The 19478-nt window shown below is 35.0% G+C and overlaps 1 pseudogene; it reads right to left on the reverse strand.

Annotated features, from left to right (window-relative positions):
- Positions 1 to 3360: 3360 nt before the first annotated feature.
- Positions 3361 to 3825, reverse strand: LOC104657837 (annotated as a pseudogene).
- Positions 3826 to 19478: the final 15653 nt, after the last annotated feature.

The raw sequence follows: 19478 nt of genomic DNA on the forward strand, positions 1-19478 counted from the left end.
CCACCATGCCCGGTCATGCTGTATTTTAAAGGAGAGTCACAATGACCTATGGACCAGAAAATAGAATGCAATTTCCAGATGGTATTAAGTTCCCACTGAAATTGTTCTCTTTTTCTGCTCCCTGTACTTTGGCTGTTGTGGTCTAGTTATCTCTGATACTGACTTCTGGCGTTTTATTAACTTGCTTGCTTCTGCATCTTGATCTTTGGTTTCTGTTTTATAATATGATTGAATGATATTTAGATTTTTTAGTCATATTTTAAAAATAAAAACCTTAGCAAATAATTTTTACCAGTGACACATTTATTATTTGGCAATACTTAATGGCTTCTATATTTTCAGTATAATTATATTTTACTGCATACATATGATTAGACTTTGAAAATGAAAATAATACTGCTAATTTTACAATTTTGTACTTACGTATTTTTAAATCCCACTTTTGTCTTCAAGTATTTCCTTTTAATTGCATTAATATCAGTTAGTATGTCAGTTCAAGCAAACTAAAAACATATGTCCATATAAAGATTTTTATGTGAATGTTCATAGCAGCAATTTTCATAATAACAAAATACTGAAAATAATCCAAATATCTCCCAACTGTTTAGTGCGCATACAATATATAGAATATCTGTCCAATGAAACACTACTCAACATTGAAAATAACTTCAAAATCATTATAAGTCAAATAGAACACGAGATGATATATTTTGATTCCATTGATATAAAATGTCTAGATAAGGCAAACTTAGATAAAAAGAAAGCAAGCCAATGTTTGCTTGGGGCCTGCGGAAGGAGTGAAGATTGTCTGCAAATATTGATTAGAGAAACTTCTGGGTTAGTAGAGGTGTTCTATTACTGAACTATAGAGGTGGTGACACAATTACCTAAATTTAAAACTCATCAATTATTAACATAGTTTAATTCTATGTTATGTAAGCTATATTTCAATAAAGCTGCCAAATAATGTCAATGAGTGCTCTCATGCTTGTGCCACAGAGTAAGAGTACATACACTTAGTATTGACGGTATTATTTTGTGACTGTCTGGTGAAGTGCTTTTCAATTTATTTTTATTTACTTTATTTTATTTTTGAGACTGAGTCTCACTCTGTCACCCAGACTGGAGTGCAGTGGCACGATCTCGGCTCACTGGAACCTCTGCCTCACAGGTTCAAGCGATTCTCGTGCCTCAGTCTCCCAGGTAGCTGGGATTACAAACATGGGCCACCACTCCTGGTTAATTTGTTTGTGTGTATTTTTTGTAGAGACGGTGTTTCACCATATTGGACAGGCTGGTCTCGAACTCCTGACAAGTGATCCACCCGCCTTGGCATCCCAAAGTGCTGGGATGACAGGTGTGAGCCACTGCACCTGGCCTCAATGTATTTTTGTTATTTATCTATGTACAATTTTTACTTCCTTTTATTCCACATTTCTATATGTAAAAATGGAGCTTTAATTTCATTTACGTTTTTGACATAAATTTTATGAAGTTTTAATGTGTGAAAGGAAATTAAATTTTGAGACCCCACACTCATTTAACCGAAGGGAAAAGTCAAGCTGGGAAGTATGTCACGCAAAACTACCTCCCCCTTTTTGGTTCGTAAATAAGATGGCTACCAATGAAAAGCAACATGCCTCCCTCACATTTTGCTCCCAAGGAAATTCCTAGTGAGCTGTTGCAATTTTACCACAGCAATGCAGATTGATACCTTATCTTTACAGGTCCAGGCCCCTCTCCCCGCCACACCAGACATAAATGTATATCTGATTGTTCTCCTGTCCTGTTTTGTCTGTGTTATCTTATGTAAAATGCAAATTCCTTGCATTTTCTTCTCTGAGGCTTTTGTTTATGTCATCTTATGTAAAAAATGCAGATTCACTGAGCCAGACGCGAATGACTATTTTTCCTTACTTCCCTCTTACATGAAAATTGTGTACTTCTCAACATCGCACCCTTTCCCCTTTAAATTTGGAGCCCTCAAAATCATCCTGGGAGAAAGGTATAGATCTGTCTCCCAGGTGTGTCCTCAACTTTGGCAAATAAGTCTCTTAAAAGGATTGAGACTTGTTATTTTTCTCAATTGACAAATGTAAAGATTATTAAAGTGTTAATATCAGTTATTCAAGAGGGATTATTTATATCCATAGGCATACTTTAAAGAGTAATTAATAAAGTGAATGTTCATAAACATTATTTACCAATTTGCAAGTAGAACATTACTGTTGCCTTTAAGTACATGTATATATGTCCCTCTCAGTTGTATCAAAATCACTCATTTCATCCCTAGAGGTAACCTATATGGTATATTTATATATTTATTTCTGCACTATGCCTTATCAATTTACTATATATATAAGCTCTGTGCATTAACTAGTTTAATCATTTGCTTGATTTTGAAATTTATATAAATGTAAACATCTTATTTACATTAGTTCATGACTTGCTTATTTTTGTCAACATTATGTTTTATAGATTCATTCAACTTGGGTTGTAAAAGTGCTACTTATTAATTTCATTGTCATATTGTATATCACCACTTGATTATAACATATATTATGTGCCCAAATAACATTTCATCAGCATTTTATTGCTTTTCTTTTCTGGTATTATGAGATATGAATATTCACATACATGTTTAATATTGCACATACCTCAGAGATCATTAAGATATGTACTCATCAGTAGAATTTTATTATCATATGCATGTGTATTTTTGACCTTATTGAATACTGTGGACTTTTAATAAAATGGTACATTAACTACATTAGCTCTTACTTCTTGCTATTATCACACTTTTAACCTTTTCCCAAACTATGGTTGTAAAATGGTAACCCATTGTGGGATTGTGTAATTAACATATTTTCAGACGCATTGCATAATTATCAAAAAGTACAAAAGTGAAAAGCATACAGTTAAATTAGTTCTAACAAATGAAACACACCCGAGAAACCAACAACAATATTAATAGAATGATAACAAACCTTAAAAAATGTCCTCCTATCTGCCTCTGCTTAGCATATGCTGGCTAGGAATCTCAAGTAACATAATTTCTGACATAGTATAGTAATATTGCTTATATATTTTAACTTTTTATCAATGAACAAGTACACAATTTTATATCTACCTTATTTCATTCAATGTTTTGCTTGTGATAGATATACATAATTTAACAACTCTGCTTTTTTTTCTCCTTCTGTTTTTTCTTCTTTTTTTTCTCTTTCTGTCCAGAAGTTCTGTGTGGCCTTTGTGACATTTAAAACATATTTTTCCTCTATAAAACAGTGTATATCCTTAATAATGACTAGTCAGTAATTATCCCAGAAGGCACGTGTTTCTTTTTAACTTTTTGCTACCTTATTTGATAAGGTAGTAAAAAGTGACAACCCTTTGGAAGACCTTCTCCAGAGTGACCTTCTGGTCCACAGGTTCTGATTCTTCAGAAATGCACTCTGTAGTCTTCTCCAAAATATGGAGCACCTCCACCAGGATCCTACAGAAACTCTAGATTCCAAATATCTTGGAGTCTCCCACACATCTCTGGGTTCGCCTCGTTATGTTTACACAGTCAGCTACAGCTCTCTGGTATCTCATCATTACATCCTGAACTTCCTTCTCCAGTTTAACAGCTTTTACACTTAAGGCCCATTCAGCAAGAGAGCACCCAAGCTCATCAGGAGAGTCCTCAGAACTGCAGTCCTCACCAACGGTTCTTCGGTTGACAGTGCTGAATGGAAGTAGCCATCCCTTACCCTCCCACACGGCACTCGAGGCCAGTAGGGGCTGCATCCACCACAGCGACTGCACGGCCAAGTTCAACATTTTTACAACCTTATTTGATAGGTACATTCTCTTACCACCTTATGCGATAGGTACATCCAAATGCTTAAGCTGGAAATATCTGACCACCGCAGAGAGCTTTCACCTCCCTCATTAATCCATTATTCTAAATGGTTTATTCTTGTGTCTTTTAACAAATTTTCAATTGCTGTGCCATTGCTTCTAAATTCGGAGTGGGTTTTTGTTGTTTGTTTTAATATTTTTGTTCAATTGGCTATTTCTCAGATGAATGTCAAATTACCTTGATTCCATTGTATATCCATTAATACAATAATATCTATAATAAAATGTTGGCAATGATAAATTAAAGAGTCTTGCACCACTGGGTAAGTATCTAAACAACCTTTAGTTGCAGAAGCTGCTGACTGATTTAATGGCCTTTTAAATTATAATTGTACACTGTCCTTGAAATGAGTGCCAACCTATTTCTCACATACTGCTTCACTCTTATTGCTCCTCTTAGAATTCTACTCTGGAAGAGATGCTTTGTGATCACATTTGCTCATTGGTCCCTTTAATCTTTATGTAGCATCTGATTGAGATAAGTCAGCGCTTGCCACATGGATAAGTCTTAAGTCTTCTATACGCTCATTGCAATCTCACATAAATACTCCAGTAATTCTACAATGACTACAATAATAAATGTCCATGGCAGTCCAGAAATTATGAAGTAGATGGATCTAAGGGTCCAATGTTAACAAATACTCCAAGGACAAAAATCAGATAACTTCTAAATTGCAGTGCACACTAGGAAACAAAATAGGAGAATGTTAGACCCACCCCAGGGCATGCGATGCACTTACTCTTATTTAGTAAAGAAAGATGTGGATTCCTTAAATTCCTGGTCCCAGTTCTTCTCCTTTCGCCATGAACTTTACCATGTGACTTTGCAAGCTGTCTCAGTAAAGAGAGGCAGTGTTTGTTTTTCCAATGCTTAAATATGAAGAATTTGAATTCGGGCATTGGGCTTGTTTTCGCAATATTATAAAAGCCAATTTCATCTAAGTAGGGGATTTTTTTTTTTTTTTTTTTTTTTTATTATACTTTAAGTTCTAGGGTACATGTGCATAACGTGCAGGTTTGTTACATATGTATACTTATGCCATGTTGGTGTGCTGCACCCATCAACTCGTCAGCACCCATCAATTCATCATTTATATCATGTATAACTCCCCAATGCAATCCCTCCCCCCTCCCCCCTCCCCATGATAGACCCCAGTGTGTGATGTTCCCCTTCCCGAGTCCAAGTGATCTCATTGTTCAGTTCCCACCTATGAGTGAGAACATGCGGTGTTTGGTTTTCTCTTCTTGTGATAGTTTGCTAAGAATGATGGTTTCCAGCTGCATCCATGTCCCTACAAAGGACGCAAACTCATCCTTTTTTATGGCTGCATAGTATTCCATGGTGTATATGTGCCACATTTTCTTAATCCAGTCTGTCACAGATGGACATTTGGGTTGATTCCAAGTCTTTGCTATTGTGAATAGTGCCGCAATAAACATACGTGTGCATGTGTCTTTGTAGTAGACTAATTTATAATCCTTTGGGTATATACCCAGTAGTGGGATGGCTGGGTCATATGGTACATCTAGTTCTAGATCCTTGAGGAATTGCCATACTGTTTTCCATAATGGTTGAACTAGTTTACAATCCCACCAACAGTGTAAAAGTGTTCCTATTTCTCCACATCCTCTCCAACACCTGTTGTTTCCTGACTTCTTAATGATTGCCATTCTAACTGGTGTGAGATGGTATCTCATTGTGGTTTTGATTTGCATTTCTCTGATGGCGAGTGATGATGAGCATTTTTTCATGTGTCTGTTGGCTGTATGAATATCTTCTTTTGAGAAATGTCTGTTCATATCCTTTCCCCACTTTTTGATGGGGTTGTTTGTTTTTTTCTCGTATATTTGTTTGAGTTCTTTGTAGATTCTGGATATTAGCCCTTTGTCAGATGAGTAGGTTGCAAAAATTTTCTCCCATTCTGTAGGTTGCCTGTTCACTCTGATGGTAGTTTCTTTTGCTGTGCAAAAGCTCTTTAGTTTAATTAGATCCCATTTGTCAATTTTGGCTTTTGCTGCCGTTGCTTTTGGTGTTTTAGACATGAAGTCCTTGCCCATGCCTATGTCCTGAATGGTACTACCTAGATTTTCTTCTAGGGTTTTGATGGTATTAGGTCTAACATTTAAGTCTCTAATCCATCTTGAATTAATCTTCGTATAAGGGGTAAGGAAAGGATCCAGTTTCAGCTTTCTACTTATGGCTAGCCAATTTTCCCAGCACCATTTATTAAATAGGGAATCCTTTCCCCATTTCTTGTTTCTCTCAGGTTTGTCAAAGATCAGATGGCTGTAGATGTGCGGTATTATTTCTGAGGACTCTGTTCTGTTCCATTGGTCTATATCTCTCTTTTGGTACCAGTACCATGCTGTTTTGGTTACTGTAGCCTGGGGATTTTGCTTTGACTTTTGAAGCTATGTTACTGCCAGATAACATGCCTGTACCCACATCTAAAGAGTGAGAAACACAAGTGAGAGTGAGAAACACAATAATCATCCTGTCACACAATCTGACAGAAAACTGGCTGCTGGACAGCTGTGAGAGTGAGCCAAGCTTAGAAGAACTGCACACCCACACAGACAGGAACAATGTCTGACCTGCACCCTCTAGGGGGTAATAAATGCTTACTGTTTTAAACCATTGAGGTTTGAGATCATTTGTTATACAGCATCATTGCAGCAATGTCAATCTGATAGAGGAATCAGTGTTTTAAAATGGAGTGTTATCATAATAAAAATTCCATAAAATATATTGTGTTGGTTAACAGAGGCCTGCAAAATGATCTTAATATCACTATGGATCCTGAAAAACTGGTGATCTGTGCTATGTAGCAATGGAGTATTTTGTAAAATTGTGGCCTTCTGTAACTTAGGAGGTGAAAATTTTATGTAATGAACTTTTATGTTTGGTTAAGGGTTCTCCACGCTAAATATTGGAAGAATTAGTTGATTTTTAAAAATTGAATAGAAGATACTATAAGAAAGGGATATTCTGAAAAAAAAATAAAGTGGGATATAATTTGTAAAAAGGACTTACACTGGGTAGGATAGGATAGACACTGTTTTTTACCTGGGACATTACAATACCCTGAAATAAGATATGGCTTCAGAGTATACATCACACAACTAGTAGTAAAACTCTTTGTCAAGACCTTTTAAAAAATTAAGGCAGTGCCTCCAGGACACTTTCATTTCTCTCAATAGAGATTGTATGGAGGTTTAGGTCATAGCATTTAGAAGCCTGGTCTGAAAATAGCAGAAAATACATCTAGAGAGGGCGACATTACAGGAAAGTAATTATGAGTACTGATTTTGTTGTATAGGTTGGATTATAATCAGTGAATATTAAAGCTCACAAAAACTTTCAGGAAATTATGAAAAAAATGTTTCTACAGTCTGAATATATTGAATCTGCTCAAAAAACAAACATTGCAGCCTCAAGAATTTTGCTAAGAAAAAGGCTGAGAAAATTCTGCAATGTTTTCTAATACCTTTTACAGAAGTGCTCAAGGAGTTTAGTAAAAACAGATGATGAGCCAGGTGTGGTGCCTCATGCTTGTAATCCCAGCACTTTGGGAGGCCGAGGCAGGTGGATCACGAGGTCAGGAGTTTGAGACCAGCCTGGCCAACATGGTGAAACCCCGTCTCTACTAAAAATGTAAAAATTGGCAGGGCATGGTGGTGAGCACCTGTAATCCCAGCTACTTAGGAAGCTGAGGCAGGAGAATCGCTTGAACCCAGGAGGCGAAGGGTGCAGTGAGCCAAGATCACGCCATTGCACCCCAGTCTGGGTGGCAGAGCTAGACTCCGTCTCAAACAAATAGACAAACAACAGATGATGTCCAGGGAGGTAAAGTCGAGACAAATGGAGGAAAACAGGCTGAGAACCCACTCCCATGAAATAGCATTGTTTATTCAGGGGATGCTTTTCATTCCCAGAATAGGCAGGCCACACAACACTGTGCCGGCAGGATCTGAATATTGCTGTGTACCAGTTACTATTCTGTACCTTCCATTATTCATCCGTATTTGAAATGAAATGTTCATTGTGGTTATTCTGGCTCTCTCTCACTAGTGCATACTTTAGATTTTACGGAGGGTGTATTTTTAGTTCCTAGATCCCATGATTAAGATGAGCCTCAGTTGGGCTTAATGTTGATCATGAGGTCCTCCACTTTGAGCTTGAACTGATTAAATGAAACTTTGTTGGATTTAGTAGGTAATGAGTGCATTTGTATATGAAATGGATGGGAACAGTTTGGCCTGAGAGCAGACTATGGTCCATTAATTTTATCGATGGTTACAATTCTTCACTTCTCCCTGTATTTACATTTTTGGATATGTTGTGTTGCAGATTATCTCACTAAAGTGGTAGAGTCTAATTCTTCCACTGTTGCACTCTAAGTCTGGCAGTTTGATTTGCTTGGTTAACGGGATGTCAGCATATATGACATAGTCAAAAATTTTCATTTATGCTTTTTAATCTCAGCTCCCACTGAAAATCAGTGATATGTAGACACATGAGCTAAATAAATCATGTCTGTTTAGACTTGTATGCTTGGAAAATCAGAGACAAATGGTCAGATCATCCCTGTGGGCCTTGCTAAAATTTAGTAGGTCAACATATATGTGACAGAGCCTAAATATGAAATGAAGAGCCACCAGCTGATCTCAATATAAGCCAGTAATCTACAGACTCATGAGCTAAATAAATCCTATTTAAGACACTGAGTTCTGGATGATTTGTTACACAGCATTACTCTTGCAATAGATAATTGCTATAGAAGGCCTACATGAAGATATCGCATTTTTGACAGATACATGAGCAAGACCTGAAAGTGAGCAATCAGGTAAAGGAAAACAGTTACTGTCAAAAGGAAATTCTGAGGAGGGGAAATAAACTCAATATATCTGGATCAGAGTGATTAAAGATAGCCAAAAAATAGATTGGCAAGGTAGGAGTTTTGCAAATGGGGCTAAAGTGCTTCTGATTTCCTCTAAGTTTAATGACACATTTTTGGGGCATTTTAAACAGAGTTTAATATGATTTAAGTTTAAAAATAAGTTTTCCCTGCATTTCAAAAAAAAAAGAATGAATTTTGCAGGGCAAGAATAGAATTAGCTAAATTAATTATGAAGACAAAATTCAAATGATTATAACTTGGGTCATGATACTTTAAAAGAGTATATGTTGGTTATTTATAAATATCCTTTCAGTAAATATTAATTACTTTCTAAGTATCAAGACTGTAAAGGGCATTAAACTAAATAATATTTAGCCTTAATCAAAAAATGCTCCATGTCTAGTTGATATATATATGTAATATGTAGTATTTTCATAAAACTTATAAAGAATACCATGAAACCATGTGAAAGAGTTCAGAATACACTTTCATGAACAGACAATACCCTAAACAGAGTTTGAAGGCAGTAGTTACAAGTGAAACACAAAGAAATTTTAAAGCTATTCTAGCATAGGAGGCAGAATATGTGAAGGTCAAGAGAGATGAGTTGAGTACACAGTCACTTAAAGGTGCAGCATGTGGTTTAAATTCCAAGAACATAGGAAGAGGTTAGTATGCAGAGAATGATTGTGAAGAATTTTATTTAGTATACTCAAGTCTGGGTATTTTACAGATCATCAGTGAGTAACTATGAAATAATTTTATTATGGGGTGACAAAAATCAAATTTTGCCTTAGAGTGAACTGCTATGTAAAAATGAGTTTAAAAGAAACATGTGTATAAAGGTATAAAAAAATAAACTTTTGAAATAAATAAGATGAAATATGATTATATCATGTGTGTTGTTTAAAATTGAAATTTTACTAAATGTGAAAAATGTGTTAAGAATTGTAGGTGGTTGTAGAAAGGTTGTATAAATAAGCTAAAAATCCATATGTTGTAGGTGGAAAATAAGTGAAATACATTACAGTTGATAAACAAATTTACATTTGTATTTAAACGTATATAAGTTGCCAGGAGAAAGAATGAAAAAAAAAAAAAGCATGAGTAAATTATAAGAAAGTTCTATAGGATAACATATTTCTTTAACTTTAATAGCAAGAAATAATTATATATTATTTTAACTTGTAAAAATGGTAAGCATATGTTCAGATTTTTGGAAGTATTCTCCATCAAAATAAAAAAAATAGTGAGTCTTTGAGAAATAATGTTTTATATGGGGGTGGCTTGCATTTTCCACCTTTTTTTTACTGTGTGAATGTTCCTGACCAGACCTATGCATTATTTACAATGTACGTTTTATGAAGTTAATAACCTTTTTTATAAACTAATGATGTGTTTTTTCTGGTCAATATATTTTGCGCAACATACTATGCACTTCTAGTTCATCAAATCATAATATGACCACTGCTTACAATGTAAAATTTTCAAAAGAAGTGTATTGTCTACAGAGCTGAACTCTCTTCCATGTCAAGTAACTCTTAGCTGAAAATCTTCAGCAGCACACAATACCGGATACCTCTTCTGTAATGAGCAACCTTCATAATAACAAAAGAGTATCTCTTCATGAAACAAACTATGAGGAATTTGGAAGGAATTTAGAATAAGGAACAACTCTGTACCATCCATGTTTTTGTGAATGTTTTATTGATTAAAAGAGCACTGTCAAAAATAAACTTAGAAAATATTCTAATTTTTTTAAAGTTTAATTTTTTAAAAAATGGGCTGGTTACTTTACCCTTGGAAAACTTCATCATTAGGGACTTATAAAATGCTAAGTAATTGAAGGAATAGAAGAGAAGGAAAACGAGTGGTAGAAGCTTTGTATCTCTTTGAGTGACGGTCTGTGGGGATGCCTCCAGGAAAGTGAAAAGGGAAAAGCATTTATCCAAAGGTAAAACATACTATTATCTCTGGAAAATACTAGCTATTGTATTTTAATTATATCCTCTACCTAAAAGGAAATGGAAGAATAAATATAATATTTTGATTTTCTGGATCTTAACAATATCCAAATTCTCAAGTATTGCAGGCATAACTTTCTGAATGTTATAATTTACTTTTTAATTCTGTTTATAAAAATTTCACAGCGTTTCTAGCTTACATTTCTCATATCTATCTATTCTGTTTCTTCATGCCTGGACATACTTGAATAGAATGAACAAAGTTGTTATTTTTGTAACTGAACATTTCATATTTTAAACTTTCTCATTAAGTACATATAAACTTGGACCTTTTATGCCATTAAATGGGTATTCAGTACCTTTTAGATTATTGTGTATGACTTTATTAAATTAGTTAATTTTTTGTTTCTATTGATATATAATAGCTGTACATATTTTGGGGGTGTGATATTTTGATACCTGTATGCACTGTGTAATGATCAAATCATGGTAATTGAGATATCCACCTATCACCTCAAACATTTATGCTTTCTTTGTATTGGGAACATAAAAATTCTCCTCCAGCTATTTTCAAATATACAATAAAGAATTGTTACCTGTAATTTTCCTATTGTATTATCAAATACTATAATTTACTCCTTCGAGATAACTGTATTTTTGTATCCCTTTAGCAACTTGTCTTTATTCCTCCTCTCCCCGCTATCCTTCACAACCTCTGGTATCCACAATTCTACTCTCTACCTCCGTGGGATCCACTTTTTTTAGCTCCCACATATGAGCAAGAACATGTGATACTTGCTTGGCTCATTTCACTTAATGACCTCCAGTACCATCTATGTTGTTGCAAATGACAATGACAGAATTTCATTCTTTTCTCTTTTTTTTTTTTTTTTTTTTTGAGACGAAGTTTCGTTCTTGTTGCCCAGGCTGGAATGCAATGGTACGATCTCGGCTCACAGCAACCTCCGCCGCCCAGGTTCAAGCGATTCTCCTGCCTTAGCCTCCCTAGTAGTAGCTGGGATTATAAGCATGTGACACCACGCCCGGCTAATTTTGTATTTTTAGTAGAGAAGGGGTTTCTCCATGTTGGTCAGGCTGGTTTTGAACTCCCGACTTGAGGTGATCCGCCTGCCTCGGCCTCCTAAAGTACTGGGATTACAGGCGTGAGCCACCGAGCCCAGGCCATTCTTTTCTTATAGCTGTTAAATATCCATTGTGAGTATGTACCACATTGGCCTTATTCATTCATCCATTGACAGACACGTAAGTTGAAAGGGTTGGTTTGGGTGTTAGTTTCAACCTGTTCTAACCATGTAGATTTGTCTCATCATAGGCTTTAAATAAGGTCCACTGTTTTGTTTTGTTTTGTTTTTGTATAACCTGTCACATCAGTATTAACATCTACTTTAACAAAACTCTAGTTTATTGTGAAGTTCATGTGTCATAAATGGTGTAAAATGCTTTGTATCTCATGCTATTTGTTTTATTATTGTTACCAGTGATAACGGCATTTGTGGTAGCAGAGGTAAGGCAAACAAATACAGGTCACAGAGTCGAGAAGACAAAAGAATCATTGACATTTTTCGATAATATTTTTTGTGCAGATGTAATTTGCTTAAGTATGATTCTTACTTGTATATTGCAATTAAACTAAAATTACTAAATATGACTCCATCAAATAGAACTAAAATGTAACTTTAGAGGTAAAAGCTCATTTTATGCTGTTCTAATTTTCTTCTTAGGCTTAAATATTGATTTTAAGTCACCATTCCACATCCTTGATAGATAATTCTTGTTACTTTAATTTTGTTTTTAGGTACTATTTTGAAACATCTAATCACCTGAAACAGATGTTTTGACATAGTGCTCAGAACAAGGGGCAAAAAAATCAGAACTTAAAGTACCATAGCACATACACGAGTAAACCAGTTTAAATCCATGTATTCACTTAACTGATTTTTTTTTTTTTTCCTTTTGGCAGTGTCCTATGTATTAGACACTGTTTTAAGTAATCAGGACTTATTAGCAAGTAAACCTGACAAAATTACCTGGCCTTAACGGTATTTTCACTGTACTGGAAAGAAACAGGTCACGCACAGCAATCATAATAGATAAGTTGTATGTTATATAATACAGAATGTTATGAACTGTGGAAGAAATCAAATGTCTTGCAGTGTAATGGGGAGTGAAGTGCTGCGTGGGGGAGACAGGGTATGATTGATTTTAAAATAAAGGCCTCTCTAGTGAGAGTGACATTAGATAAAAGATTTGAGCTTAGTTGGGAAATATGCCTCTGATAAAAGAAAGGTTTGGCTGGAGAAACAATGAGTACAAATTCTTTATGGTGACAGGGTAACTACAGGGCTCCGGAGAAAGTAAGACTGCAGTGGATCTGGAGCAGGTGAATGAGAAACAGTAGAGCAGGAGAGGATGAGTGAGAGGTGTAATTGGCCTTTTCACTGGATGAAATGAAAAGCCATTATAGAGTTTTGATGTGAGTGACAGCCTTGGGCTTATGTGAAAAGAAATACAACTATGCGGTGTGTGTGTGTGTGTGTGTGTGTACACAGTCATGTGCCGCATGACAACAATTTGGTCAATGACAAATGACATGTACAATGGTGGTCCCATAAGATTATAATACTGCTGGAAAATGCCTATTGCCCAGTGATGTTAGGCTATAATCATGTTATAGCAGAACTGATTACTCACGTGTTTGTGGTAATCCTGGAGTCAACAAACCTTCTGTACTGAGCTGCCAATAGGAATACAATTATTTACAGTAAATAACACTTGAGGAAGATAATAAAGAACTACGTTGTATATGAGGGTTTTCAAAAAGTTCATGAGAAATGTACAGCATGAAAAAACTACGCAAGAATTTAAAAACATTTTTTGTGCCAAAATAAACTGAAACTAACTTGCTGTAACATGTTAGAATGGCTTCTAGTTTGAGGTGCTAAGAATAAGACGTCAATTTAAAAAGAGCCCCTATCATGAATTCTGCTACAGACCTACATGAATTCTGGTAAAAAAAAAAAAAAAAAAAATTGAAGCAGGAAAAAAACATTAAATTATGGTGAAGCTTCGGTGAAAGATGATGAAATCGTGTGCAGTGATTATAAAGTCAACAGTAATATACAGCAATGTTCTAGGGCTTCACATGCACTCACCACTCACTGACTGGCACACCCAGATCAATTTCTAGTCCTGAAAGTTCCAATCATATTAAGTCCCCTATAAACATGTATTTTTAAAATCTTTTCTACTATATTTTTACTGTACATCTTCTATGTTTAGATATGTTTAGATACCCAAATACTTACCTTTGCGTTACAAATGCCTACCATATTTAGTACAGTGACATGCTATACAGGTTTGCAGCTAAAAAACAATAGGCTATATCATGTAGCCTACATGTGTAGCAGACTATACCTTCTAGATTTGTGTAGGTACATTCTGTGATGGTCACACAATGACAAAATTGCTTAATGATGCATTACGCAGAATGTATCCTCATCATTAAGGGATGCATATATGTATATGCATCTGTACATATCTGTACATATATGTATATGTATAAATATATATATATTTCTGTAAATGTACTTATAGATGTGTATATGTATATAGATGCATATATGTGTATATGTATCACACACATATATACACAAACACATATACAAACACATATATGCACAGAAATACATGTACGTGCATAATCTGGTTTAATGTTAAGAATAAAAAAGAAGACAGGATTATACAGGGAGACCAGATAAAAGGGTCTTTCATTAATCCAGTTATACAGGCTGATTTATTCATGTGTATTTTCTTAGATAAAATGTCTGCTTAAAGATTTTGCTCTTTAGTTATTGGGTTATTTATTTTCCTATTATTGGGTTGTAACCATTTTCTTACATAGTCTGGATATGAGAGTGCCATTGATTATAAAATTTGCAAATATTTTTTGCCAATCTTTAGCTTGTCTTTGTTTCCTTAACAATTCTTTTTGAAAAGCAAAAGTCTTAATTTTAAAAGTATAATTTATCAATTTAAAAATCCCTCTTCTTCCTTCTCTTTCTACTTTCTCTTCTTATTCTTATCTATTTCTCTCTCTTGTGTGTATCCTGTTTAAGATTTAAATCCTTGCATAATTTAAGGTAAACAAGATTAATTCCTTATGTTTCCATCTGGAAGTTTGATATTTTTAGATCTTACATTTAAGGTCTATGCCCCATTTCTAGTTAAAATTTGCTTTTGGAGTGAGATGAGGATTGTGATTCATTTCTTTCACACTATGCCAGTACAATTTGTTAAAAATATTATGTTCAAACTATCAAATTATCATGACTGAACTACATGAGCACAATTATGTATACATTATCTGGATAATACATTTGTATTATGCATATATATGTATGTAATCAGGTAATTTTAATTGAAATAATAGTTATACACTTCAAGTAAGATTTCCAATTTTGAGTACCTCTTTTTCATCACAGATTGATCATCTTTTATGGCTTTAATAATTTCTTAAATTCCTCTGAAAATCTTGTCTTTTCAATAATATTGTTTTATTTCCTAAATAATCACTATTTATTCAGGGTCTAATTTCTTTTTTCAGTGTGGCTTACTTCTGTTTTGCTTTTACCTTTCCAAGACATTTTTTGCTCTTTTCTATTTAAGAGTGACTGATTAGGTTTTTTCAAACATAGAAAGCCGGCATGAGTTTCATCTGCCATTGTAGAAGTGGACTATGACTCAAATAGGCCTCTCATCTCAGATGAGTGCTGAAAAAAATATTCAGTGTGTTATTTATTCACCCTAGACACTATGCTTTTAAATATGTGACTATGTCGTAGTAATAAAATATAGGTACTTTCAGATGTCAAAATGGAAGGGGATTTTTGTTGGGTTGTCTTCATTCAGGGAAACAAAAATCCTAGCTTATCTCAATAAAATCCTTCTTGTTGGTGTGAAAACTCTCAGATGCCAGTTTCTGTTTCCTACAATTAAAAACTTGACGTGTTCTTCGGTTCTGCTCTAATGTCTATATTTTCTTATAATGGCAGCTCGTTTTTGGGGGGGAGGGGGACAGAGTCTTGCTTTGTCACCCAGGTGGAGTGTAGTGGCATGCGATCTCTGCTCACTGCAGCCTCTGCCTCCCTGGTTCAAGTGAGTCTCCTGACTCAGCTTCCAAAGTACCTGGGATTAGAGGTATGCACCCCACATCCAGTTAATTTTTGTATTTTCGGTAGAGATGGGGTTTCACCATGTTGACCAAGCTGGTCTTGAACTCCTGAACCCAGGTGATCTGCCCACCTCAGACTCCCAAAGTGCTGGGATTATAGGCGTGAGCCACCATGCCCAGCTTAGTGGAGGCTCTTATCTCAGCACCTTCTTCCTTGCAGGTGCCTTCTGTGAATATCCTGATCTATAATATGGCCTCATCTGTCCCCAATCATTATGAAACTCTTAAATAACGTTAAGCTGCTAATAGCCACCTGCCCTCATTGTAGACTCACATACACCAGCTTATGTTATCCTGTTATGTGTGGGTATACTTCTTATTAATTGGAATTTTTAGTAATCATGGCTAAAAACCACTTTGTTATTCGTTTCCTCACCACATTCAAATAAGGGATATACTTTAAAAATAGAGTTGTTATAAAATTAGATGAACATTCTATTACACTATATTAATGATGATATGGAGGAGGTAAAAAATGGTGATGATAATGATTTAAATGGCGATGTTTTGGAAATTAGTTTCTAGAAGTAATAAACGTATGAAAAAAGCTTCTAAACAGAGATCAAGTCCATATAAATTCTTGGTAACATGTTATCTAAGGTTTCTTATTCTACATTTTGATATATACTCATGATTAATGCTTTAGATTCGTATTAGTTACTAAAGACTGTTCCATCCTTAACTGATCATTTTATTATTTTGAATATCTGGATTTTTATTCGTATATTACCAAAAGAACTAATAAATGTCTCCCAAACACTCTTGTATAAATTATTTTACTTAATCCTTATAGCAGATATTATAAGTTTATATTGGAACTTTATGATTCTTAGCACAAGCAGGAAAAACTGAGCTAAAAAGGAGGTACAGGCAAGAGCACAGGTAATGTTGTAGGTATTGTGAAGGCAAACATTTCACTAGAAAAAGTTAAACAGAGGAGAAGACTTTATTTAAACTTATTGCAATACAGGCGAGAAACTAAAACTATGTTCAATTTCAACCCCTTTTAAAACCAAAGCTGTGAAAAATTTTAAAAGCTGGAATGGGTTTGGAGGGTCATAGATTATCCGTATTTGCTAATTTGCTGTACCCTAAGGAAACCTAAACTTTGCCTTATCTTTGTGAGAAGAGGTAGTTATACAAGTTGGAGGAAGAGCTCCTACAAAGTGTGGCTCCACAGAGACTGGGAAATACAGGCGGTATTTTCCTTGAAGATATATTTTAAAAGGATGACTACAGTTTTGTTTTTTGAGAAAGACAAACTTTTATTTTAAAACTATCAGAAGTCTTTTAAAAATATTACATATAAAAATGGCAGAAAAAGAATTTACAAGTTTTCTAAAGTAAATACACTAAAGAAGGGAAGGGAATGAAATCTGTAGTTAGGCTACTGGCTCTGTGAGGGACAGGGTTGGGGGAGAGCAGCGATCAGGGCCCCAGATGCAGGAAGTCTGTCTAAAATTTAGTCATGCTGCAGGGATTGTTGGGGCCATCTTGGTCTGTATATATTATCTACACATTTTCTATATATTGTTTATCATAACAAACTTGTGAGATAGATACTATTTTCTTTCCTTTTTTTTTTTTTTTTTTAAACCAAGTCTTGCTCTGTCGCTCAGGCTGGAATGCAGTGGCACGATCTCAGCTCACTGCAAGCTCCCTCTCCAGGGTTCATGCCATTCTCCTGCCTTGGCCTCCCGAGTAGCTGGGACTACAGGTACCCGCCACCATGCCTGGCTAATTTTTTTTCTTTGCATTTTTTAGTAGAGACCGGGTTTCACCGTGTTAACCAGGATGGTCTCGATCTCCTGACTGCGTGATCTGCCTGCCTCGGCCTCCCAAAGTGTGGGATTACAGGCGTGAGCCACCACGCCTGGCCATTTCTTCCCAATTCTTAGATGAATTTCATTAATTTTAAGAAATCTGGCAAAATTTATAAGGCTATTTATGGTAAATACAAGATTAAAATGTATTTTTAAAATTTGCATTATATTTCCCTAAGTAGAAATTTTTGATTAATATAAAACATAGCTGTCTGGATTTTTATGTTTCCATTTTCTGTTGCATATGCTATCTAGAGCTAAAATAAGAATCCAGGAAAAAAATGACATGTTAATAGACCCTAAAAAGCTGTAGAAGTTCTAAAAGAGATTTGAAAGGTTAAAGATCAAAGACCTTGTGTTTTCAAATTGCACATTATCTATGCCGAATCATTATACTAATGAGCTTCTACTGCAGAGTTCACATTTATTTTTATAAAAGGCTTTTCACATTACAAATCTAGAGTTAAATTTTACTAATGCGTTTTTCCCCTTTGGAAATAGCTTTAACTCATTAAAGCAATGAAGACATTATTTCCTAAAGCTGTCTCTCTTTAAACTGATGATTTTTTTTTAAAGTGTGACAGAAAATTTACTGTAATGTGAAAAGTTCATATCTAGACATACTTTACCACTGTTATATTACCTTACATGGAAGGATGTGTTCCACCTGTAGCTCAGCTTATACCTTTTCCACATATATGATACTGAGATTACAGTGGACTCACCAGGACTGAAATACACCTCTCATTCTAAACCATTGATGCTGTCCTCTGGTGTATGCAGCGAAGTTGAATGCTTACAATTACTATTAATGACATAAACTTTCTTCTTATGCTTGGCTATTTGTTAACATGTAAACCTAAAACTTAGTGCTCTGTTTGGAAGAGAATATGGACTCAGAAACCTTCATGTCTGTGACTAGTACCTTTAAACATCCCACTGAGGGATTTTTGCAAGAATATGGAACTTCATGGCAATGATTTAGGGAATCAGTTACCTGGTATAACCTTCCTATATTAAGCAAGCTGGGAAAATAAAGATAATACATCTACTTGTCTTACATTTTACAAGTAGTACAACAAAAAATCTTAAACCACATTTGCTTTTATGACTCCATTTTGTATATGATTTCCAGGTTTACTACTTCCCAAATAATTGGAAATCCATATGCAGGTAAGAGAAAATTATTCCAGTTTCAAATGTTCGAGTGCAACCAACATGAGTCTTCCTGGAATCAACAGTTCAATAAAAAGGCCACTACTCTTATTTGATTTCATTATGTCAATACTCGCTCCAACTTTCATTAAAAATGAAAGCTTATGGCATGTAATTAGAGAAACCAATTTTTCCCTTGTATCAGGTATACCAAATTTCCAACTCTTGTTTTTCTCTAACAAGTTAGCAGTAATGATCCTCTTGTGGAGGTCGATGATGTCAACAGGAGAGGCATCTATTTAGAAATCTAAGACATCAGACTATCAGGAAACCTAGTCTTAAAATCAATTGTTCCATTTGTTATTTCTTCTACCAATTAAATTCCAAAATTACTCAGAAAGACGCCCACTCATAATCCTGTCTCTGATGGCTTATTTTGGCCCCACATGCTAACTTAATTAATTTACAAGAATATTGT

This window comes from Rhinopithecus roxellana, chromosome 18 (assembly GCF_007565055.1).
Source record: "Rhinopithecus roxellana isolate Shanxi Qingling chromosome 18, ASM756505v1, whole genome shotgun sequence".
Lineage (NCBI taxonomy): Eukaryota > Metazoa > Chordata > Mammalia > Primates > Cercopithecidae > Rhinopithecus > Rhinopithecus roxellana.